The sequence below is a fragment of the Chinchilla lanigera genome, unplaced genomic scaffold, assembly GCF_000276665.1.
Source record: "Chinchilla lanigera isolate Chin_1 unplaced genomic scaffold, ChiLan1.0 scaffold00009, whole genome shotgun sequence".
NCBI lineage: Eukaryota > Metazoa > Chordata > Mammalia > Rodentia > Chinchillidae > Chinchilla > Chinchilla lanigera.
The window spans coordinates 15,383,030-15,409,258 of record NW_004955410.1 but is presented as its reverse complement, the minus strand read 5'-3'; the positions used below and the strand labels follow the sequence as shown (position 1 = coordinate 15,409,258).

Genomic DNA, 26,229 nt, shown 5'->3' with positions numbered 1-26,229 from the left:
TTTGGGTTGTTTCCAAGACTTAGCTATTACAAATTGTGCTGCTGGTAAAACATGGGTGCACATATATTGCTGTGGTGTGATGTTTTCAGTTCTTCTGGGAAAATACCCGTAAGGGGTATAGCTGGATTGAATGGGACCTGTTATCCTAGTTTTTGGAGGAATCTTCACACTGATTTCCACGGTGGTTGGTTGTACCAGTCTACTCTCCCACCAACAGTGAAGAAGAGTTCCTTTCTCCCCACAGCCCTGTCAGCATTTGTTATTGGTTGACTTCTTGATGATAGCCATTCTTTCTGGGGTGAGATGGAATCTCAGGGTTGTTTTAATTTGAATTTCTTTTTTTTTTTAATTTGAATTTCTTGATGAATTTCTTTTTTTTTTTAATTTGAATTTCTTGAATGACCAATGATGTTGAACAGTTTTTTCATATATTTATTTGCCATTTCTATTTCTTCATTTGAGAAGTATGTATTCATTTCAGATGACCATTTTTGGATTGGGTCTTTGAATTTTGGAGGCCTGATTTTTTTACTTTTTGATATGTTTTAGATAGAAGTCCTTTGAGGGACAGTTGGCTAAAATTTTTTCCCAATTCGTAGATTTTCTTTTTACTCTTTTGTGTAAAAACTTTTCAATAAGATGAGACTCCAGTTGTTGATTCTTTGAAGGATTTCCCATACAGTTTCGCTTTTGTTCGTGAGCTCTCTGCCTACCCCTATGTCTGCAAATTTCTGCCTACCTTCCATAGACTGGAAACTTTTAAAGGCGGGGGTGAGTCCTACTGTTTTCAGTGTCTTCCCGCACCTTTAACGCAATGATTCAGTCTTCAGTGCTGTTTGACAGTTACTTGCTGAGCGGAAGTGGATTTGTGACAGAACCTTGACCCTGTGCCTCCCTGAAACTTTAGATAAACAAGGCTGTGACCATAACAATGATGGTGGTGGCTCTTGCTGACCCATCTTTTTTTTTTTTTTCTGGGAATTGAACTCACGACCTCGTGCTTGCTAAGCAGGCGCTGTGCCATTGAGCTAAATCCCCAGCGCTTGCTGACCCATCTTTAAGCCTGTCTTTCAGAGGCCCCTGGTTTGCCATTGGTGCGCATAATTTTGGACAGCTGGTGCTTAGCCTGGCTGCGTCACTGATGGCCAAAGTAAGCAAACAAACTGACTCACACGCCCATGACAGTCATTCTTATGGCGTTCAGGATTTGTTTGAAGTCCTTCTGTCCTTTTGGTAACTCATAGTGTGGTTTTGACCTCTTAGATTTAGTATACCCAGAAGATAAAAGTGTACACCTTTCTTCTGTGTAATAAATCTTAAAAATTTAATCTTTGCAATTTTCTCCAAAAATGTGTTCTGTGATAGGTCTTTGTAACGGCTCTTTGGCACATACACTTTTATGTCTTCCTTTTGAAAAATGTAGCAGTTACAGTCACCGTTAGAAAAATCGCATTGCTTTGTAGCTTGAGGATACATGGTAAACACAGTATCCAGTTTCATTTTTGGAATTGTGTGCAGCAGAGACAGTTTCTAAAGAAGAGAAATGTTTGTAATGCCATCAACGTTCTGTCTTTTAGGGTTAATTTATTTCACATGTTTTCCCATTATGTGGCCCAATACACAAATTCAGAGCCATTCAAGGTTCTTTTCTTCTTTTTACTCTCCCCTATGGGTTTTCCTGTTCATTTCCTCCTTTGGGAATTCCTTGCTCCCTTGGCCGCTCCCTGCCTTCTCCATCTCCTCTGAACCTGACTCCCTCTCGTCTCTGGACTTAGTCTGTTTATGGCAGTTGAGGGTGAGCAGGCAATGGGACAGCGCAAGGAGTAATGGCTGTGTCAGGAAGCGTTGCACTGAAGGGTAGGATTGGTGGCCCAGGGTGTTCTTTGCTGCGTGGTACAGAGAACCTGTGAAGTAACAGCTGTTAGGAAAAGCGTAGAGCTGCCAGAGGTTTTTCTTCATGAAAAAGAATAGACTTTATTTTTTAGAGCTGTTTTAGGTTCACGGCAAAATTGAGCGGAAGGTCCAGAGTTTTCCTATGTACTCCCTGCCTCCAGACACGCACACTGGCAACACACTGCACCGGAGTAGCTCGTGTGTTGCAAGTAGGGTGTCTAGATTGGCAGCATTCTCTTGCAGAGAACATAGTTTATGTTAAGGTTCATTCTGTGGCTTTGGACAAATGTACAATGATATGTACCAATAATCAATACCATAGTATTTTCACTGCCCTAAACAGTCCTGGATTCTGCTTCTTCATTCCTCCCTTCCCTCTGACTCCTGGCAGCCTCTGATCTTTTTACTGTCTCTGCTTTTGCCTTTTCCGTAATGTCATAGGGCTGGAATCATTGGCCTTCAGCCTTATTCACCTTTAGCTTCAGATATCTTGGTGCAGCAGATTATTTACAAGGTATCTTGGTATTTTTTCCAGGAGCTTATTTGTTTAATAGTTGCTTTAATAGGAGTTTTGTTAGTGTCGGATTCAAGTAACACATAGTTATCAGTTTGTTAAATAACTATTTAGCATTGTTATTATGCAACTGAATATAACTGTTATAAGTAGCATTGTTATGTAACTGTAAAGGCAGTTTGAAGCACATTGTGAAGGAATAAGCTTGAGTTTTTATGTCTGTTTCTCATGTGTAAGAGGTTTGTAATCTGCTTTTTTTTTTTTTTTTTTTTTTTTTCTCTGGTACCGGGAACCGAACTCACAACCTTGCACTTGCCAGGCAGGCGCTTTGCCGCTGAGCTAAATCCCCAGCCCCAGAGGTTTGTAATCTGAATGGTATATTAGAAGATCAATTTTTTGCAGGCTATGGTGTATATTATTGTTTGATGTTAACACTCTGTGAACATCAGTTAAAACCTTCAAGAATGTCTAGATATTACAGTGGAGTTCTGCAGTGAAAAGGAAGTGGAACTGGGCTACAGAAACCTCTATTCAAGTGCTAGCTTTGAGTCAGCTGTGTGAACGTGAGTAAGGCTTGTCCCTGCAGACGATGTGAGGACTGTGTGAGAGCCGGGCATGGTGGCGCCTGCCTGTAATCCCAGCTACTCCCAGCTTCAGGCTGGAGGCTGGTGATTAGGACTGATCTGGAAAATGTAGTGCAGCCCCTTTCTCAACAACCACAAAAACAGCAAGAAAAACTCTGTGAATTTTAACTAATAAAGAAATGTGAGGGCTAGGGGTACATCAGTGATGGAGTGCTGGACTTACTCACTTTGCTATTGCTGCGACAAAATACCTGAAATGCTCAATTTAAAGGAGAAGAGGTTTATTTTTGGCTCGCGGTTTCCAGACGATTCAGTGCCTGGCTGGAGGGCTCCAGATCAGACAGGCATGGTAGAGGACAGCTGCCTACCTCTTGGTAGCTGGGAAGCAGAGAGAGAAGGGAGGAGCCAGAGACAAGAATGTAAGAGTACACTTTTCAGGTCGCTCCCTCAGTGACCCACCTCTAACCATGTGCCAGTGCGTAACAGCACATGCACCTGGTGAATGCATCAGTGTATGAATCCACTGATAAGTTCAGTGTCACTAAGATCCAGTCACCTTCCAAGATCATGAGACTTTTGGGGGGGTCATATTAGATCTTAAACCATAGCAGTGAGCATCCATAGGCCAAGGCCCTGAGTTCAATCCCTAGTATTACACAAGGAGAAAAGGCCAGTGGCATGCCTGCCATCCCAGCTGCTTGGGAGGCTGAGGCAGGAGAGTCCCAAGCACAAGGCTAGTCTGGGCAACTTAGCAAAATTCCCTTTCATCTAAGGAATTATTTGATTAATGAATCATGTTTGTTTACTATCTTCAGTTTTAGAATTTTTTTTTTTTTTAGTTTTACATCCCTGAGAAATAATGATTTGGCACTAGTGAGACTACTGCAGAAAAAAATGATTATTAAGCTGTACCTGAGGAATAGGTTATTTAGCTGTACCTGAGCTGTACCTGTCTCATTTAATCAATGAGACATATCCATTTTTTTAACACATTTAAAACATTTTTAACACATTTAACACGTTTTAACACATTTAAAACATTTTTTTAACACATTTAAAACATTTTTTTAACTGGATATGTCTCATTGATTAAATCTACTGTGTCTTCTTATGAAAGGTGTATACACTTAAGGATGTTCTGCTTCTACGGTTGCTTCTAATCATATTTATTACCTAGCTGTCTGCTTGAGATGCTAGTTCTCCTTGTAAAAGTTTGAATTCTATTGTCACATCCTGTACAGAGTCAGAGACACATTATTTTCTATTTATGGAAAAAAATGCCCGAATTTTAAAGCTCTCGTGACCAGTCTCTATGTGGTTAAAGCTACTAGGGCAAGGTAGAGTTGGGTGGAAAGATCCTGGGGAAGAAAATGAAGGTAGCCTCATGAAGTTGAATTTGCAAAGCTGGTAATACAGTAAATATAATTCTAGTAAATACAATTCTAGTAAATATAATTCCAGTGTTCCTCTAGTTTAAAGTACTTGGAAGAATGGTTACCGACTTAATAGGTTAAGTTACAGAAAACTTTATCTTCCAGTTTAAGAGTGCATAGGTGGCTTGCTCCAGATAAATGTGTTATCTCTTGGTAGTGCCACTGACATCTTTATTGCACTGCTTTCTCAACTTTTGTGTTATGTTCTTAACTTCAAAATGGATCATGTGGGCAGTGGCAGAATGCTGGACTATCCCATACAGAACGTGTGAGGATGACTCTTCAACTGTTAACACCTAAGGTAGATGTGGGGAATTCAAAAGAATTGTCACCAGCAAATGAGTCAGAATATGAACAATCCCTATTTGGTATTATTTGATTTGTTGAGAATGGGGAGAAGAAAATTTAGCCAGCCATCTAGGGACCTATGCAGTCGAACAGCTTTTCACCAGATGTGCTTCTTTGGTGCATATTTTCTTTGTAGCAGCCACAGATAATGGCAGTTTAGAAGATCAAAATGGGGGACGAGATATAGTCTATCCCTGCACATGGCTCCAAGCACTCACACTAAGTATGGGGAAATTTAATGGAATCCTAATATTTCTTCAAATATTCATAGGTATTTAATACTACATCTTGAAAGTAAAGTCAAAAAGGGATATAACAGTTTGTTTTACATGAAAATGTGAAATTGTTGAGTAAATACCTCAACAAAAAGATTTTATGGTAATAAAAAATGCAGAGTATCAAATACGATCTAGTATAATTTCTCCCAAATTTGGTCTGTTTAAAGTTGAATAGAGAAGATAACTGTGCTAAGACATTAGCAAGGTAGAGCAGCACATTACCTTCCTCTACTTTCCACAGCTTTCTCTTCCACAAAGGTTAAATTGATTTTTTGGCTAAATAAGATTATATTTGATACTTGAATCAGTTTCAAGTCTGGACATTTATGTGCTGCCTGTGCTCAGGATTGCAGTCAGTGACCCTTATAAACTCCCTCTGTGAATATTGCCTGGCTCCTCCATCGGTACAGCATGGGACTCTTAAAATTCCTCTGTGAGGAGCTCATTCTGCCGAAACTGGTTCTGCGGCTTCAGGTTGTCTTCAGGCTAAGGTGAACAGTTGCTTAAATAGGCCTAAAAGACCCTGTCGCACGTAGGCCTTCTTGCCTCCTTGGTTCTCTATCTGTGGCTGCTACTTCAGCATCACTACTCTGCCTCCAGTCACACGACCTTGTGAGCAATAAATTCTTGTTCACTTCAGCCTTGAATTTTTAAATCTGGTTCAAAGCTCATTTTTTCAGATGCAGTTTGCAAGTTTAGAGGCCTCTATCTATTTACCTTGTTATATTCCTACAGCACAAAATTCATTGGATTTACTCCATTTTCTACCTTTGTGTCATGTAGTAGGCTCTCACTCACTAGACAGTTGCTTTGAGGTGATTTAGGAGAGAACAGAGATGTCAACTTGAACTAACATTACAAGGAAGGAAATATTCAAAATAAGGTATTCAGTTTGAACAGAGATGTAGTAGAATGTCTTTCTCCTTAAATTTTAGACTCAGTGAATAAAATACCTGGCTATAGTAGGGGACTATGAGAAATACAAATTGAGTTAGACTGTAGGTAACCTAAATGCTAACCCACGTGTTTATAAACAGTGTACAGCTCGTAATCTGTGATCATTAAGGAATTAATAATTGAAGGATTTTTGAGTACAAAGCCATGACAGCAGTGTTTTAGGAAGATTAATGTGACAAGTGTGTAGGATCAATTGGAAAGTGGAGAGAATGATGAAAAGTAGACCACTTGGGAAACTAACTTCTTTTTTTTTTGAGACAGGGTCTTGCTATACATTTCATTTTCACTGTTGTGGTTGTGGGGTAGAAAGTAAGAGATGAGGAGAAACCACTGAAGAAAAGAATGATAAAACTTTGTAAAGATTACAAAGTGTTGCAAAAAGAAAGAAACACAAAACATTCTATTAAAAAGCAAATCTTAGGAGAAATATATAAACTCAGAGAAAGGCAAATTGCATAAATGTATAAAAAACACCTCTGGTTACAGTGGTGCATACTTGTAATTCCAGCTATTCAGGAGGCTGTGGCAGGAGGATTGCTAGTTAGAGGCCAGCCTGGGAAACTGAAAAATTCTGTCACAAAAAATAAAGGCCTACGGATGGAGCTCAGAGGTAGAGTGCCCTCGGTTTGACCCCGGTACCCACAGAAAACAAAAGAGAACTAAACAAAACAAAACCAACAAACAAAATAGCTCAGCAGGGAAAAGATCAACAATTGGATGGAAAGTGGACAAAGAAATGAACAATATGGGATAGTTCATAAAAAGAGAACTGTAAGGTAAAACTTTAATAAAGTTTTTAAAGCCAAATTGGCAAGGAAACAAATTTTGAAAATATCAATATATCACTGAGGTTACCAGGAACTGGGCACTATCAGCATTTCTAGTAGTGTGCATGGGTCTGTGTACTTTTCACTGACAAAAATAGTTACCAAAACTTAAAATATACATCATTATTTGACTCTCCTACAAGAGTGTACCCTAAACATTTTATACTTACGTGGAATAATATGTATTTCAGGATATTCTTAGCAGCAACTGGAAACAAATGCTCATCCTTAGGGAACTGAATCATTAAATTTTGGTACATATAGTGGAATACTTAGGAATTGTTAAAAGGAGTAAGGCAGCTTACGTATATTGAGATGGAATAGTATTTATGGTATATTACTAAGTAAAAAAGCAAAGATGTAGAACAATAGGAACTAGACTATTATTTTAGAGAAGACTAAAAATAGTATTTTATTACACAATAGCATATGCTATATCTGGAGGGAAGTATAAGAAAATGTCTGTGGGGATTGGAACTTGGTAGCTGGAATCTTATTTTCTATTATATACTTCTTTTTTGGGTATTTTGAATTTTATAGAAAAAAATAAGAGCAAGAAACATTCAATTTAGAATGTGTTCTGTGTAACAGATAGCCAACTCTAAGAAATTAGGGACTAAAAAACTGAATTAAAAAGATCCCTGTATTTCATACATATTGTAAGGGATTAATGTCCAGAGCATATAAAAATCTTATAAATAATGAAAAACCACTGAGAAAGTGGAAAGATTTGTGTAGACATTTCGCTGAGGAAGATAGCTAGTGGCCGGTAAGTACCTGAAAAGATGCTCAGCATCTCTAAGCATTAGGGAAACATGCACATTAATGGCACAGTGAGAGTCTGTCTCCCACCCATTAGGAGACCATTGGAGTTTGTTGGAAGAACTGACTACTCAGATACAGATGTTTTCTGTTTTTCTCTTAATATTGTTTTAAAACACTGTCCCTTTTTTCTCTTGCTGTGAGAGTGTGTGTGTGTGCACAGGGGGTACATTCATTCACACCTGTGGGTGCGCCTCTGGTCTAGGTGGGGATGTCATCACTGGGTGGGGTGCGGGCTCTCCTCACCCACAGGGAAGGTTGTAAGAGTCTGGGCCTGTGAGCGAGGCCAGCTATCGTCCAGAGCTGGGGATATTCGTGTGTTTTGGGGACTGGGAAGCTGTGGAATTAGTGAATCTATAGGAAGTTGAGGTTTGGTTTGCAGGAGAGAAGCAATGGCCCACCCAGAGGTAGGAAGATAATGGCCCATTGTGTAGTACAAAGGCAGAGGTGTTTGTGTTGCTGTTGTTTTATAATTTTTATTTTTTATTAGTGTTTACAGTACATAGTGATTGCCTTCCTTGTGAGAAGTTGGTGTGTGTACATAGCACATCGTATTTTTTTTCATCCTCTTCCCTTCCCTTCCCTCCCACCTTGCTCCGTCTCTTCATCCCTTTCCCATTTGCGAAAGATCTATCTCTCAGCTCTCTGTTATTTATCCTTGATTTTGCTCTTTATTTATACACTGGGTTTCTCATATAAGAGAAATTATGTGATATTTAAGCTTGTTTGTCTGATTTATTTCACTTATTATTGTGGACTCAAGCTGCAGCAATTTTACTACAAATGACTCGTTTATCCTTTTCATGGCAGATTAGTACTACACTATGTGTAGATACCACAATTTCTTTATCCATTCATGTATGTGTTGGTGGACATAGAGGCCACTTCAAAGATTTAGTTGTTATGAATTGTGCTCCTGTAAACATGGGTATGCATACATCATTGTGATATATTTTTAACACTTGTGTGAAGATACCTTGAAGGGGACTAGCTGGGTCAAGTAGAATTTCTGGTTTTAGTTTTTGTGGAATCTCCATACTGATTTTCATAGGGGTCGTACTAGTTGACATTCCCTCCAGCAGTGTAGAAGAGTTCCTTTTCCCCTGCAGCCTCGCTAGCATTTGACATTATTTCATTTCTTGATGGTAACCATTATATTCTGGTGTAAGATAGAATGTCAGTGTTGTGTTAATTTGCATTTCTTGAGTGGCTAATGATGTTGAACATTTCCTCATGTATTTATTGGCCATTTGTACTTCTTTTGAGCAATGTGTTGTGTGGTTTGGGGGATAGTGCAAGGAGAAAGAATGTAATATAGGACACATATTTCAGAAGGTTATTTATAATAGTTACCCAAAGAACAATATACAAAAGAGTGCAGGAAATGTGTCCACACACACTAAGGACCAAAGAATCCAGCTGAGGGCCTGGATCCCACAACAATGTTCTGCATGAGTCCAGCTGAAGACCTAGAGCCCATAACAATGCCTCCCATGAATCCAACTGGGGGTCCAGAGCCCATGACAATGTCTCATGCAGGCCTGTTTCACTGATCTGCATAGGGAAGGCCCAAAGGTCAGTGGTGGAATCTAGATAAAGTCTGTGCCAGTGGGATGAAGGATCTGTGCTTGCAGGCTGAGGGATCTATACTGGATGTAGGAAGCAATGCACAAAGTAGAACCAGAGCTCCCCTGAAAGGTACCACAGCCATCCTCAGCAACCGTGAGGTCCCGAGCTCCTCCGATGGTGAAGACAGCTGAGTTTCCATCCGGAAAGCCAATGCAGCAAGCTTCTCCAGGAGACTGGTAGTGCACCATCTTCCCCTCCGGAGCCAAGAAGCAGTGCTCAAAGTGAGGACCAGAGCTCCCCCAAAGTGAACTGAAGCCATTCACAGTGTACACAAGGTCCTGAGCTCCTTGGAGGATGAAAACAGCCAAGTTCATCAGGAAAGCCAGCATGATGAGCTCCTCCAACAGAACCAACAGCTGCTTACAGCTTCCACTGGCTCCAACAGCCTCGCTGCTTCTTCTCCAGTTCTGCCTCTTATGCAGCTGGCAACAGTCCCCAGGTGGGCCTCCCACACCCAGCACCATGGTTACTCAGTTCAACTGGGTGTTGTAAGTTGACCACCAGTTGTCAATCTACCTCATGTGTATTCATTTCACTTTTTTGATTGGGTCTTTTACTTTGGCTAGTCTTAATAGTTTTGACTTCTTATATATTCTAGATAGTTCTCTGAGGAATAATTGGTGAAATTTTTTCCCCATTCTGTAAATTGTCTTTTCACTTTGTTGGCTGGGCAAATTTTAAATTTGATATGATCCTACTTGTTGGTTCTTGATACTATTACTTGTGCAACCAGGGTTCTGTTCAGAAAGTCCTACCCTACCCATGACTTTAAGAGTTTTACCAATTTCATCTTCCAGCAGACTGTTCTGTTTTAATATTTAAATCTTTGATGATCCCTTTTGATTTTAGTTTAGTATATGGTGAGAGATATGGGTCTAGATTTAATCTCTTGCATGTGGATAGTCAGTTTCCCTAGTACTATTTAATAAAGAGGTTATCTTTCCTCCAGTGTATGTTTTTGGCCCCTTTGTCAAAAATCAAATAGGTGAATGTGCCTGGGGCTATTTCTGCTTGCTTTATTTTGTTCTGTTGATTCACACATGTATTTTTGAGCCTGTACTATGGTGTTTTTATTACTGTAGTTTAGTAATATAACTTCAAATCTTAGCTTGTGATACATACTTTTTAGCTTTTATTATCCAGGATTGCTTGTACTATTCTGGGTCTCTTTTAGTTCCATATGAATTTTAGGATTGTTTTTTCTAGTTTTGTGATGAATACTGTTAGTATTTTGATTGGGATTAAGTTAAATCTGTATATCAGTTCTGGAATATGGCACTTTGACTATGTTGGTTTTGCCTGTTTAAGAAGAGGGGATATCTTTCCATTTTCTGGTACCCTCTTTTGTCTCATTTTGTAGAATACTGCAGTTTTGGTTGTAGATGTCTTTCACATGTTTGCTTAGGTTGATTACTAAGTTTTAAATTTTTTTTGGTGCTATTGTACATAACAGTTTTTCTTTTTTCCTAATTTCTTTACAACAGTTTTCTTTTCCTCAGGATCTTGCCCCCCTTTTTTTTTTGGTACTGGGATTTGAACTCACAACCTTGTGCTTGCTAGGCAGGTGCTGTACCACTGAGCTATATCTCTGGCCCCTTTTTTCCTAATTTCTTTCTCAGTGAGTTCAATATTGGTGTGTAGGAATGCTATTGATTTTGTATTCTGATACATTGCTGAATTTGGTTATTCTAAGAGTTTTTTTTTTTTTTTTCCCCTCCGGTACCGGGAACCGAACTCACGACCTTGTGCTTGCCAGGCAGGCGCTTTTTGCCACTGAGCTAAATCCTCAGCCCCTATTCTAAGAGTTTTAATGGAATCTTTTCAGTCTTCTATGTAGAAGATCATGTCACCTGCCAATAATGATAATTGGGTTTCTTTTAATATATATAAATATATATTATATATACATATAATTTGCACATGTATAGGATATATAAGTATATAAAGGAAATCTCTATCTCTGTCTGTCTCCTTCTTTTTCTTGCCTAATCGCTTTTGCTAACGTTTTGAGTACTATGTTGAACAGAAGTGGTGATAGTGGATATTTTTGTCTTGTTCTGATTTCAGGGGGAAAGCTTTGAGTTTTTTCTTATTTAATACTGTATAATGTTGGAAGTAGGTTTGTCATAAATGGTTATCAGATTGAGATAAGTTTCTTCTATAACTTTTTTCTTCAATTTTTTAAAACCATGACTGGCTATTGGATTTTGTCAAAGCTTTTTCTGCATGTGTTGATACATTGTGTCAACTTGAGAAGACTAGAAGTGTAACTGAGTAACTCAGTTCTATATCCTAGGATATACCATCTGTAGGATGTTGTTCATTTTGTCAATTTGAGTCATTTAGATGTTTAGCTAAGTTACTCAGTAGGGTGCCAGAACCCTCATTTTGTAAACATCCTGAGCCTGTGTAAGAGGAGGACACAGAGATGGTGTGAGTGCTACACACACCTGAGGGTGGGTAGCCTGCGTACAATATAAGGAAGGAAAAGAGGCTTGGTCTTCCTCCTTTTGCTCTTGTTGCTTTTGCTGACTTCTGCCACCTTGAAGTGTCTCTGTGCCATGTGCCACCCTGCTTTGAAGCCAGTTGATTATGGACTGAAACCTTGAGAGCCAAATAAACCTTTCCTTCTTAATTTTGGGTGTTGGGTATTTTGTCTCAGCAACAAAAGTAACGAAGACAGTTGAGATCATAATGTGATTTTTGTCCTTGCTTCTTTTGTCTACACTTACGTTCTGAAGTCTTACATTATTGATTTGCATGGTTTGAACCATCCTTTCATCCCTGGGATGAAGCCTACCTGGTCATGATGTATGGTGTTATTGATGATCTATTTCATTCTATTTGCCAGTATCTTATTGAAGATGTTTGCATCTATCTTCTTAGAGATTGGTATGTAGTTCTCTTCTTTGTCTGCTTTTGGAAGCAGGGTGATGCTAGTTTCCAGGAATGATGTTGGGAGTACTCCTTCTCTTTCAGTTCCATTAAGGAGTTTGAGGAGTGTTGGAGAGGTTGTTTTCTTATTGTAGCTATTTGGAGTTCTATGTGCTTTGCTTATTTATCTATTAAATTCTCTTCTCATTTTTGGAAAGTTTTCAGTGAACAGGTTTTTTTTTTAAAATGTCCTTTGTGGTGTCTTGTTTTTTCAATAATGCCACTTAATAAGAGGTTAGTCTTTGTGTCATCCAGAAGATGTTGGATTCATTTCTCATGTTCTCATTATTTGTTCACCAACAGTACCTGTGTCTTCTAGTTCTCACAGTCTGTCCTCACATTGCTCATTTCTGCTGCTCATAATTTTGATAGAATTTATAATCTCCTGCATTTCTGTTTGATGCCTTTTTATGGACTCTTAATTCTTTTCTAGTCTGGTCATGCATGCTTTGTGTCATTTTGATTAACTCAGCTAGGTTTTTATTAGTGTCTTCTGTAAATTTTCTGATTATTTTACTAGGCTCATTGTTTACTTATATGTTTGAACTTGCCAAGCACCTTCTGGTTGCTTTTTAATCCTGTTATCCTTTTGACTAAGTCAGGTACTTTGCTTTAGTTTCCTCCCCTTTAATGCCTCATTGATCAGCTTTGGGAAAGTTGGGAGTTTTGGGAAGCATTTTGTTGTCTTCTCATGGTTGTATATTTTCTTTGTGTTGAGCTTTGTTGGTTGATTATAGTGAAGGCTTTGTTAGTGTGCAGACCCTTTTTAGTTAATGTCTGTTTTTCAGTGATGCCCTCTGGATCTGTCTGACTGTGGGCCTCTGCCAGAATCCCAATGTCCAGTCACCGCTATTTATTTGGGAGGTGTAATAGTCAAGGTTTACAAGGGAAGAGATTTAATACAGGTCACATAATTTATAGGATTATTTTATAATACTCACCCAAAGAGTCAAATGTGATAGAGTGTGGAAGATCTGTCCACACTCTAGAGACCCAAAGAATCCTCAGTCATTCTCAGCAACAGCGTGGTTCCGAGCTCCTCTGATGATGAGGACAGCTGAGTTCATATCAGGAAAGCCAGCATGACACACTTCTCCAGGAGGATCAGCAGCATACCATCTTCCCCTCCAGTTCTCTTTTTATGCTGTTGGCAACAATCTTCAGGTAGGTCTTCTACACCCAGCCCCATGCTGATTCAGTTCAGCTGGGTGTTACAAATTGACCGTCAGTTAATCTACCACAGTCAACTGGTCAACTTGATAACCCCTGGTCAGCTTGAGAGTGAGACACATCTGCTTAAGCCATAGTCTCCTGTGGCAGATTTGTGAAAAGTTAACACATCTTGGTCTATTCAGATTTATATTAATATAACAATTACATATATAGAATTTTTACTGCACTGCTTTCCACTCCAAAAGCAAAGTATTCAAAGGATAATCAAAGTTCAAGCTTAAGACCACGATGTTTGACTAAATAACTTGATTACAAACATATATCTAAAAATTACATTAAAATCATTAAAAGAGCTACTACAGTCATAATCCTTGCTTCCCATTAATTTTTTTTTTTCAGTACCAGGGATTGAAGTCAGGACCTTGTGCTTGCCAGGCAGGTGCTTATGGCGTTGAGCTATCTCTCCAGCCCCCCATTAATTTTTAACAGGCATAGCAACATTAAGAAACAGGAATCTCATGCATTTCAAACATATTCTTCCCTTCAGGTGAAGGGCTTCAGTTCATTTTACATTGTCCAGTTCCTTCTCAATAACCATACTCTCCTCCATTTCACCCTTGCAGTCCACAATTCCACTGGAGCCTTCCCTCTGACTAAATGTTTCAAATCACTTTGCTGGCTCTTTACTCTTAATTTTGAACATAGATGTGGCCAAATGCTCTCAACAGTAACCATGCCACCATCCCAACAGTAGACTGCATTGAAAATTTTCTGCCACCCAGGAAATATCTCTAAACACAAGCAAAATGCAGATCAACTTCCAGCCAAAGCACAATATACTCCACCTGGGATCTAGCAGCCAATGCATTCCTTCTCAATAGAGGTGTCCTGAGGCTCATTTTAACCTGCAGCATTTTCATCAGTACTCTGATTTTCCAGGCTCTGACCAGAGCCCATATAGTTTACTGCACATGGGAATTACCTCTTTGGTCAGTCCCTCAAAAAGTTTGCACATTAATTTCCAAGGCTTCTAGAGCACATGGCCAGGCATCACAGCAATGGCCCCATTCCTGGTACCAAATTCTGTTTTAGTACTTTTCTCTCATTTTGGGACAAAATACTTGACACCCAAAGTTAAGGACGGAAAGGTTTATTTAGCTTATAGTTTGTAGAAGTTTCAGTTCACAGCTGGCTCCAAGGCAGGGTGGCATGGCAGAGGGGCAACCATTTATTGTGGCAGAAGACAGCAAAAGCAGCAAAAGCAAAAGAGGGGAGCAAGCCTCTTTTCCTCCTTTGTATTCTACCCTTACTAGGGCAGGTGTACACTCATACTTCCAATCCCAGCACTAGACAGTGAACCAATTGAAACTAGATTCAGCTGCCTCTGAAAAACCTGTCCCCCATAACCTCATGAAGCTTTAGAGGGACATCCAGAAACAAACTGTAACATTTCAACCTGGGCCTGCCAAAGGCTCATGCACATCCCTTTATGCAGAAGGCATTTAGTCTATCTCCAAGAGTTGCCAAAGTCCTAACAGTTTCAGCACTGCTGAAAAGTTCATCCAGTGTCTCCAAGATGTTAGGCAAACTCTTAGCTGTGAGCCCCTGTACAAATGAAAACAAAGTTAAACACTTCCCAGATTCAAAGGCACAAGATCAATATTTCCATTCCAAAAGTTACAAATGAGAATACAAAGGAATGGGACCAAAGCAGGTCAAAAATCCAGCAGGGCAAACATTAGGTTCTGTAGTTCCACGTGCAGCATCCAAGGCAATCTGTGGCAAGTTGTGAGCGCCCTGTTCTCTCCTTGCAGCTTTCCTTAGATGAACAATGTTCCTGGCTTTTCCATACTTCTGGGGCTTCCACTACACCTTTGGCTTCACATTCACAGCTTCATATACTGCCCTCTCAGGGGCACACTGCCTGGCATCCCAGGCCTTCTGAATTTGAGGTGGAAGCCACCTTAACTCCATAGCTCTTGCATTCTGCATGCACCCAAAACCAACACTATGTGGATATGCCAAGGTTTGCTGCCAGCTGGAGCATCTTCTCTTTTACCTGTATGGGTCAAGTGTCTGAATCCAATTCTGAGGAACAAATTCTCTATGCCACTGCCATTGTGGAACACGGTGCTCTGGGGGTTTCTTCGCAAAGCAAAGTGTTTCACTTTGGCAATTTTCGAGGATGCACAGGGTGGAGACTTGCTGCTTCTTGTGATGCCCAGTATTCACCCAGAGAGTCAAATGCAAAATTTGTGTGACAGATTTGTCCACACGCTAGAGACCCAAAGAATCTAGCCAAGGGCCTGCATCCTACAGCAATGTCCTGCACAAGTCCAACTGGAGGCTTAGAGCCCACAATAATGTCTCAGGCAAGTCTGTATCAAGGATCTGCACTGGGAAGATCAAAGGTCAAAGCTAGAAAGTGGAAGCTAGAAAGTCCAGTGGGATGAAGGATCTGTGCCAGCAGGCTGAGGGATCTGCACTTTAGCCAGGAAGCAACACTCAAGGTAAGGATCCAGGATTCCCCTAAAAGGACCACAGCCATCCTCAGCAAAAGTGAGGTTCCGAGCCCCTCCGATGATGAAGATAGCTGTGTTCATATCAGGAAAGCTAGCATAATAGTCATCTCCAGGAGAGTGAACAGCACACAATCATTCTCTCCAGTTCTGTTTTTCATGCTGTTGGCAACAATCCTCTGGTGGGCCTTCCATACCCAGCACCATGCTGATTCAGTTCAGCTAGGTGTTACAAGTTGACCATTAGTTAATTCACCACACAGGGGATGCTGCAGTGTGTTTGGCCCAGTACCCAGTTCTCCAGGAATGGACTACAGTATTTGTAATGACACAAAGTCCCTCCAGATATTGGCATCCAGAGAAAAAGCAATGAATTGCAACAACTATGCCATCTTGGCTGTAGTAATACAATCAGCAACAAAGACAAACTGGATAGTGACATACCTGAAGAACCAATAATATGCCATCCCTAACTATAGAAAAGAGATCTAGAATTGTAATATGAACAGAAGAAAAAACAAATATTGACCTGTGGTACCTATCTACTAATTGGAACTTTACCTCCACTAATAATAAAACAATAGTCAACAATAACAGCATAGAGTTAATTCAAGATTCATGAAGTTTAATAGGTATACTGGTAGAGGTTGAGGGGGTAGGGGACCAGAGAATGAAAAAAGTAATAGTTAAAGAATAAGTGGAAGATGAGAAGGAGGAGAGAAAAAAATCCTCTGTGTTTTTGAATGAATGGCTCCTCTCCATGATCTTGGAATGGTCTTGGAATCCCACAAGTCAGGATTTTCTCCTAGCTTTAGGGTAAATGGGTTTGTGAAGTTCCCTTCTTACGAGAGGTTGCTCTGTTTGTTCACCCCTGGCGATGGAATTGTCCAAGCTGAGGCATGTCCTGGCTCAGGTTGGTAGATGGAGAAAGCTCTCTGCTGTTGATGGCTGTAGGCTATGGGGTGAGGGTTCAGGCAGACTGTTAGGACTTAATGTCAACCCTTGCCATGTCTGGTTTCTCACTACCAAGGGCAGGGCCCATGTCTTTCTTGGCCTGTTTTAAAGATGGGTTGTTTAAGATGTTCTGTCTAAAAATATTCCTTGAAACCTTTGAATCGGTTTCTCTATCTTAAGGTGAGGTTTTTGCTCTTTACCCTATCAACTAAACTACTTCATAGATTTACAGTATCTTTAAGAAACTGTGTGTGATGGGCCTGCAAGAGTAAATAAAAACCAAAAACCAAGAAAAACAAAACAAAACCAGAATCAAAGAAATATACAAAACCCCAAAGCCTAAGAAGCATAAATAGCCTATGGAGTTGTTATGGTTTATGTCTGTGTGTCCCCTCCAAAGCCTCATGTGACCATGGGGCAGGCTATTAGAGTTGAATGATTGTGGGTGTGAGAGCTGCACCCACCCTGCGGTGGATAGTTTGCATATGTAAGGGAGAGGAAAAGAGTGCTTGAGGACATTCCTCCCCTGTTCCACCCTGGTGTGTGCTCGTGGCTTAGCTGTGTTCTGCCGCCCTGAGCTGTAGCTCTCTGCCATGTGCCACTCTGCCTTATAATCTGCCAAGTACGGACTGAAACCTCCACGAACTGTAAGTGAAATAAACCTTTCCTTCCTTAATTTTGGGCGTCAGGTATTTTGTCCCAGCAGTGAGAAAAAAGTAACCAAGACAGGAGTGCACATGTTGGATGACCTTGAGTAACTCTCTATCTTGAAGCTGCAGTCTTCCTGAAAGTTCAGTTTCAGGATATGATTTTCCTTTTTCCTTTACACCCATCTTGTCTTCTGTCCTGCTTCATATATTTTTGTGCTTAGTGTTGAACTTTCACCAGACAGTGTCCAAAAAGTGGGGATAAGGCAAGATAAGAACCCTAACCTAGCAAACTTGTAGAATAAATTTGCAGGTTTGCTCTTTGTCATGATAGATGAATTTTCAAGATGTTTCAGTATGAAGTATAAGGGACTTATTAGGCAGAAATTTAAAAGCACACACTCAAAGAAATAGTGTACAGGCCCTCAAGAGACAGAGAACCACTGTCTCCGGGGACTGGGAACATTTACCCTTCTCTCTCAGGAAAAGGTGGCCTACCCCTGAGGAGAGTACAGGCTTGTTTGGAATGGAAATAGCCAGGTTATCTTTTTTCTAAGATGGATAATTTAAGCATTCTTGGACTTCTGTCAACCTGTTCCTTTTTTTTTGTTTTGTTTTGTTTTTTTGTTTTTCTCCGGTACCAGGAACCGAACTCACGACCTTGCGCTTGCCAGGCAGGCGCTTTGCCGCTGAGCTAAATCCCCAGCCCCAACCTGTTCCTTTTTTTCAGGATCAAGTACCCACACTTTTTTTTAAAAACTTAAGCCAATTTATGGATTACTGTGTTTTGAGGAATTTTGGGTGTGGTGGGTCTACAGGGAGGGGAGCCTAAATTTAACTAAGGGAATGCCCTTGTGGATCACCTTGGGTAACTTCAACTGAGTCTCAGAAATTGCAGTATTCTTGTCTTAGTTACTTTACTCTTGTTGCTGAGACAAAATACCTGATGCCCAGAATTCAGGAAGGAAAGGTTTATTTAGCTTGCAGTTTGTGGAGGTTTTGATCTATAATGAGCTGGCTCCAAGGCAGAGTGGCACACGGCAGAGGGCAACAGTTCATGGCTGCAGAAGATAGTAAAAGCAGCAAGAGCAAAAGGGAGGAGCTGCAAGCAAGCTTCTTTCCCTCCCTTATATTGTATACAAACTACCCACCCCTGGGCTAGTGCAGCTCTCACACCCATAATCCCAGCATTGGACCATGGATCAATCATAAACTGTAGAAGCCTGCCCCATGACTGCATGAGGCTTTGGGGGGACATGCAGACACAAACCGTAACACTTCTTAAAAGTAGTTTCCACTTGTGATTTTTGTTGCCTTCTTTCCACCTGTCTTTGTTTCTTCTACCTCAGTACTTTATTTTGCTTCTCTCAGAATGGGAAAGAGCATTGAAGTTTTTGTCTTAGTTGGATTGATTTTTTTGTCTTTTTCCTCTTTGAGTTTGTCTCCTTTTTGTTTTCTTTGGGCTGTGAACTACTTTTGGGCATCTTTAATTCTCTGTTTTTTTTTTCTTACTGTACTAATTCTGCCTACTTTATGCACAGTTAAATTCCATACATTGTTTTTATGTATGTTTAATGGCATGTTCTTCCCACGAGCTCTCATCCAGTGCTGCTCTGCTGCAGTAAGCCTGGGTCCTGTTTGCCATCTGCTGTCTTTTCTTTGATTTCTTCAGCCAGTGGAGCAGAATATGTTGAGTACACAAAAAGCTGAAGACATTTGATTCCAGAGTTTTCCCCTAAATATATTTGCACATATAAATTCATTGGACCTTATTGATTTTTTTCTGTGACAGGTGAGCTATCTAATTTAGCTTCTTTGTTGATATTTTACGGTTTTGTCTCTTTATGCTGTAACTTTGCTCTTTCCATCTTTGCATTAAAGAAAAATGAGCTGAATTCATAGAGTTGATAGGAACTATACTCAATTTTAAGGATAAAATTTGCCCTTTAGTCAGGTGTGAGATTGCTCAGTTTGTTTCCTTGGTCTTTCCTTGTTTGAATTCTCCGGTATTTAAGCCAATAGGAGGTAGGCACCCCTATTATTTAATAAAGTAGGTGGGGTGGATTCAGAGTTCACTTGTCTTGCTAGTTTTTTTCTTCTACTGGGGAAGGGTATGGGGAAAAAAGTCAGAAAAATATTTTCTTATTAGCTTTTATTTGATACTTAAAGTAGTCAAAGGGAGAAAGAAGAACATATTCTCAAGTATTGCTATTTCATTTTGGGATTTAAAAAATATAAACGTGATACTTTATTTTAAGTAGGATTTGGTTTGGGGAAATTTGACATTTGTTAATATTGATTTGCATATCTTTTACTTTTAATCAAACTATGATTAGATCTAAAATGACATTTATTCTCATATGAAAGTTAATTCATGATCTGAACTATCTAATTTTTATGTTTGTTACAAGTGTTTTTGAGCTGGGCATGGTGGGGCATGCCTATAATCCCAGCACTCTGGGAGACTAAGGAAAGAGGATCACAAGTTCACGCCCAGCTTGGGCAATTTATCGACTTACCAAGACCCTGTCTCAAAATAAGAAAAATAAAAAGGCTGGCAGGTAATTCAGTGCAGAGACCCTAGGTTCACTCCCTAGTACCACAAGCACACACAAAGTTTTTTGATTGAGTCTGGTTAGGTAGAAAACATTTTGAGGCGAGTACCTTGGGAGTAATGAATGGTCTTGGACCTGAGAGAGGGTTTAGCATTGTTACACACACACACACACACACACACACACACACACATACAACATATACACATTGGGTTTTTTCTGCAGTCCTATGGATCAAACTCAAGATTTTGTTCATGACAAGTGTTCTACCCCTGCTAGCACTGCCATATCCCCAGGTAAACAATACATATTTTTGTTCTCAAATGAATATGGGCAAATTGAAGATTAGTTTGTTATACTAATAGATACTGCTGAGTGCAGGAAGTGACTGTGTAGGGTAGTGATGGTTACATCGATTTGTGTTGGAAAAGAGCACATTATTATGGTTATGAATATTTAAGAGGTAATGTAACTACTCCAGAAGAAGTAGTAGCTTAAGCTTAATTGAACTTTGACTTTTAAAATGTGTTTGATTTCTAAGTACTTTGTTCTGTATTTGCTTTTATAGTTACTGAAAATGTTGTACGTGAAAATTATGCTTTAAACACTGCAAGATGTTTTTCTGGTATTAACTACGTGGTTGTGTGAAACCTTCCATTTCAAAGGTCATGTTGATTTTCTGACGTTTCCCATTTCCCATTTCGTACATACAGTTGAATTGCTTTTACTCCTACTTGAGTGTTTAAAGACCCAGGTAATAAGTGTAGAAGGGAAATTGGAAAAGGACACAGTGTTTTTGGGTGCCTATAACTTTCAATTTTTGCCTCAGCACTGGAATTTTTATTTCTAAAAGGCAGTTGAGAGGGCTGAAAGGACGGCATGATAATAAGGCCTTCAGTACTTGTTCAATCCAAAGACAACACTAATTATTTTTTTCCATTAATTGATGTTGCATATAGATTTAGTATTTTTCTACTCCTTTTCATTTGAAGGAGATATGAATGTTTAAATAGTGGATTGAATTGTCTATCCAGTATACTTTTTCAATTAAATTGCACATGAATACTGCAGTAGCAGCTATGAAATCAATAACTCATTCTGTCCTGTTTTTGTTGGGATGGTGAAATTTACTGGGAGTGGTGAATAACTGGGAGACGGCTACAACAGGCCTTAAATACGTGGACTACAGGACCAAATAATCTGGGCTCAACTCTGGTATTTACCATCTGTGTGACCCTAGGAACATTACTTAAACAGTCTGAGCAATAGTTTGTATCTTTAAAGATGGGGATTAAAACCCAGATAAATGCAGGAGTAAAATGAAGTAATGAGAATAACAATTTTTTTTTTTTTTAAAAGACAGGGTTTCACTCTGTAATTGACACTGGCCTTGGACTCCCTGTGTAGCCCAGGCTGGCCTTGAACTCCTGACGATCCTCCTGCCTCAGCCTTCTGAGTGCTGCGATTACAGGCATGCAATACCACACCTGGCTATGAAATATTTTATTTTACTATCTTTAACATTGTGAAGTAACATTTTATATAATACAGAATGAATATTCTTTTACTACTCTGAAATTTTTATTTCATTAGTTTTATAATAAACTTGTTAATTTACAATTTTTTTCTTTTCCCAATTAATGTTTTCTTTAGAGTTTGTAGGTTTGATCATAGCTGTGGAAGAATAATTTTGACTGATTTTGTTAATGGCCCATCACTATATGAAAAATGAAACAGAATTTCACTGTATATTAATCAGAAGTTTTTATGTGACTGCTTAATATTTATACTGAAGTTAGTATCCAAAATGTACCAAAACATTCATATAATTTTGGCCCAGGAAAAAGAATATTTTAAACATTTCCTTGAAGATTCTGTTACCTACATCTCACTTTAAGAACTGACTTCTCATGTGTCACTTTATTATTATTGTTTCTGCTTGGTATGAAGAGGTAAAATTGCCTCTTTTTAATTAGTAGGATAACAAATTACTTGGCTGGGGAAAGGTCTTTGGGTGATATACTGAGTCATTTGCAGAATAAAGCTACATTAGGTTCTGAAAAGCTTCATTATTCAAAACTGATAGATATTAATTTAAATTGCTTCAAATTTCTCTATGGCTCATATATTTTTATCTAGCTCATATATTCACTAAAACCTATCAAAATTGTTACTGGATTTTCTTTCTAAGCCATTTGCTGTAATAGCCATTGTGACACTAATATCATTTGATGTTGATGAGACAATAAAAATAAGTTTCTTACAAAATGGGAGATATCAAGATTATTCTCAGGGCTGCCAAGCTGTTGATTAAGATGAAAATAACATTTTTTGGTGACTAGTATAAAAATAACTTTAGTTTTGTTTATTGGTGATTTGTTTATTGATTCTAATTTGCAAATGGAGTCTTATATCTATATCTTTGTCTGTCTGTATGTCTATATATCTCAGTTGCTAAAAGTATGAATATACTATACTGGAAGTTTTCCCAAATATATCTTTTCTCCTGCTACCCAGCCAGCCACTTAACATGTGTTTTTAAGAAATGATCACAGGTATTAAGTAAATATCAGACATGAAATTTAACAGTGTCCGCATTAGAAGATGTGAACATAATTTTATGAATGTGCTGACCTTACAGCAGAAGTCAGAAATGGTCTTGGAGCTTGAGCCCCATGATGATGAGGAGGATGGAGCACATTACTGAATACAGACATGAAGTTAGACTCATAGAATCATCCATAGTTGGGGCAAAGAACCTTGGAGTTAGTCTGTGTAGATAGATGCCATTAAGTGCACACCCTTTGGCATAGCTTGGACTTGAATCAAGTCTCAGCTTTCTAATTTGGTACTGAATGTCGGCAGAAGACAAAAAGTGTACCCCTAAAAGGAAACGGGTGCTTGGTTCTTTGGCAGTGATATGTGCACGGAGATCCTGCCGTCACACGGATTGCTGGCTCGCCGTGCAGCCGGCTGGCTCTCAGTGGGACCCGGTCACGAATTTCCTCCATTACAGTCTGGTTGACATTTAAGTGAGTGGAGTCTTAACACATTCATACCAAACTTTTTTCTATCAGTGTTGTAAAGGAGTAGTAATGTAAATCGTATGTACAGTTAGGCAGTCCAGATACATTTTGTAGCACTTGCCGATGCTCAGCAAAATTTTAAGAAATTTTTCTAGAGAAAAAAGTGAGACGGGAAGATACGGGGAGAACGGGCACACGGTACGTGTGAAATCATACCAACAATACGGAGTGCCAAATCCGGGTGTGGCCGGAGCACTGAAGAGGAGCTTGGAGGTAAAAGGGCGACGAGGCTTGTGTGAGGTTTCCCCGCAGAGATGAAAATGCTGGTTCCTCAGCTCAGTAGGTCTCATCGTTATATCGTGCAGCCCTAAAGGTTCTGCGTTTACCTACCTTAAGTTACAGAGCTGGGCCGTGAGTGCATTTGCTCCCCTGACTCCCGAGTGAGTGCTTTGCCCCAGTTCCATGCTGTGGTGCCCCGCATGGCGAAAGGTTTCTGTGGGAGGGTCTCTGTCGGGGCTCATCCCTCCTCAGCACGCTCACCAGCAGACGGAGTTCTCCCTCGGGTCCTCTGAAGGGTGCAAGCCGAGGCACCCCTGCTTTCAGTTTCTTGACTGCAAAGTAGCTGAAACTGCTAGTTAAATGTGAGTTTGGTGGATCTTTCCATTTGAGGTGACCTTTTTACTAACAAGCTATTAAAGTGAGGTAGGAAATTCGCCAACAATATATAAAACAGCAGCAGCTGGCATTTACAGTGGGCTTTTCTGTTGTTCGATCAGATTGTTTCGGTGTTCTTTGCTATGAATCATTAACTTGAGGATTGGCACATAAATAATGCCATTAAATATAATAAGATAAATAAATTTAGAGATAGCTGCATCGAGAATAAATGTATTCCTCAAAACCCATCTTCTTTTCTCTCTACCAGGATACTTCTGCCCTCAAATGGTATTTCTCATTTTGTCACAAATAAGGGCCTATAAACCTGACAGGGATGAATTCAGTGTAATCAAGGAATAAGAAAGAGGCCTTGAAATATATAGCAAACTTCAGTGTACCATTGATTCTTAAAGGCACTGGTTTTTAACCTTCCTTCTGTTTTTATTTTAATGGGGTGAATCCCTCTTCAAGAAAAGCTTGCTTGGAATTCCATTTTTAACAAAGAGTAAGGTGGGGGGAGAGAGAGGGAGGTAAAAGCAGTGGCTCTGATGGAGGCAGCAGCTGGGGCTCGGAGGTCTGCTCGGTGCCTGGCCCCTGCTGTAGTTCTTGAGCCTCTAGGGAATCATCAGACACCACTGAGCACAGGTTGAAAGACATCGCTTTTAAGCAGTGTGTGGTGGTGCATGCCTGTAATCTCAGCACTGTGGAGGCTGAGGCAGGATTATTGTGAGTTTGTGGTCAGCCTGGGCTACATAGTGAGTTTAAAGCTAGCCTAAACTGCATAGCGAGACACTGTCTCCAAAAAAATCACTTTTAAGAAAAAATAAATACTCGGTGAAAAAAAAGACCTTGCAGTTCTTAATGCCTTGTAGTTGTGTTATGTTGATCTTTGTTGATCTTTGTAATCCATCTTTATTATCTTTAAGCATGAGTGCTGTACTATGATTTGCTGGAAAAACTCAACTTAAAGCCATATATATATAATATATGTATTAAAGATGCTTTCTCCATAAATATTTTCAACTATGAAGTAAAACTGTAAGAGATAAGGATAGTTAGATACATACATATATACACATACTTACTATACACACACACACACACACACACACACACACACACACACATTTTTTGCTTGTGGTTAGCAATGCCTTTCTCTGATTTTATTTCTCTATAGCAGCCATCACCTTCTATGATGTGAGTACACTATATAGACAGGAAGTTATGAAGTTATTATCAAAGTATTGGGACTTGCACGTAGGACCTTGTGCATTCTAGGCAAGCACTTTAGTACTGTGCTATATTCCCTGCCCTTATTTTTTCATTTTGAGACAGGGTGTATCAGTCAGAGTTTTACTAGAGAAACAGATTTAACACAAAATGTACAAATGTATAAGAAATTACAAGATTGGCTTACGATGGTCAGCCAGAGAGTTGTATGAGGAAGCATGCAGAGGGTGGCTGCACTCTGAAGACCGAAGGAATCAGTCCGGGGTCAGGAGTTCACTGCAGAGTTCCGAGCAGGTCCGTATCAGGAGGCTGATGAGTCTGTGATGGAAGGCTGAAGGATCCAAGGCAGAAGCCAAAGAGTCTGCACTAGAGGCCAGGAGACGACGTCCAAGCTGAAGGTGAAGACTGGAGCTCCTCCAAAGGGAATGGAAGCTATTCTCTGTGCCAGCAAGGTCCTGATCAGGAAGGTCAGCATAACAAGTTCCTCCAAGAGAACCAAGAGCTCCTTACAGCTTCTACCAGCTTCCTGCAGCCTAACTTCTGCTCCAGTTCTGCCTCTTATGCTGCTAGCAACAATCCTCAGGTGGGTCTCCCACACCCAGTACCACGCTTACTCAGTTCAGCTGGGGGTTATAAGTTGACCACCAGTTGTCAGTCCACTACACAGGGTCTCACTGACTTACCCTGGATGGCCTTGAATTTGTGATCACCCTGTCTCAATCTACCAAGTAGGTAGGACTGTAGATCTGTGCCGCCAGGTGCCAAAATGATTAACTTACAGAAATTATTTTTTAGTAACATTATTGGAAGTGATTTATTACTTTCTTCAGTAAACCTGTGTTGGACTCTGAATTCTTTTCTTTTAATTTTAAAGATAAAAGAATGAAAACTAACATACATGCATTTACAAAATAACACTAAAATGATACAAGCAATACAGAATTTCAGACAAGGTGATAGGAAATTAACAATGGTTGTTATATTACATATTGATATCTTCAGATTGGTTACTCAGTTAAACAACTATAGACATGTAAGATTGATCAAACACTTAAACATTAACTGTTCCTTTCAATAAAGCAATAGAAGTCAGTCGTACAACTGTGTTAGCTATCCTGTGTATACATCTACACATAATTTTCCCCTTCTTTCTTTTCTCTTTTCCCTCGTCCCAGTTGTTCTGAGATGAATACACACTTCTCAGATAAAGAAATACAAATGGCAAATAAATACATGAGAAAATGTTCAA

General features: G+C 39.6%; 1 protein-coding gene and 1 pseudogene across 1 annotated transcript in view; both read left to right on the top strand.

Annotated features, from left to right (window-relative positions):
* The window catches only part of Immp2l (inner mitochondrial membrane peptidase subunit 2), an 852,239-nt gene that overhangs the window by 10,767 nt on the left and 815,243 nt on the right, over nt 1-26,229 (top strand). The gene's annotated exons all lie outside the window — the stretch shown is intronic.
* The window catches only part of LOC102019040, a 7,205-nt pseudogene continuing 4,192 nt past the window's right edge, over nt 23,217-26,229 (top strand).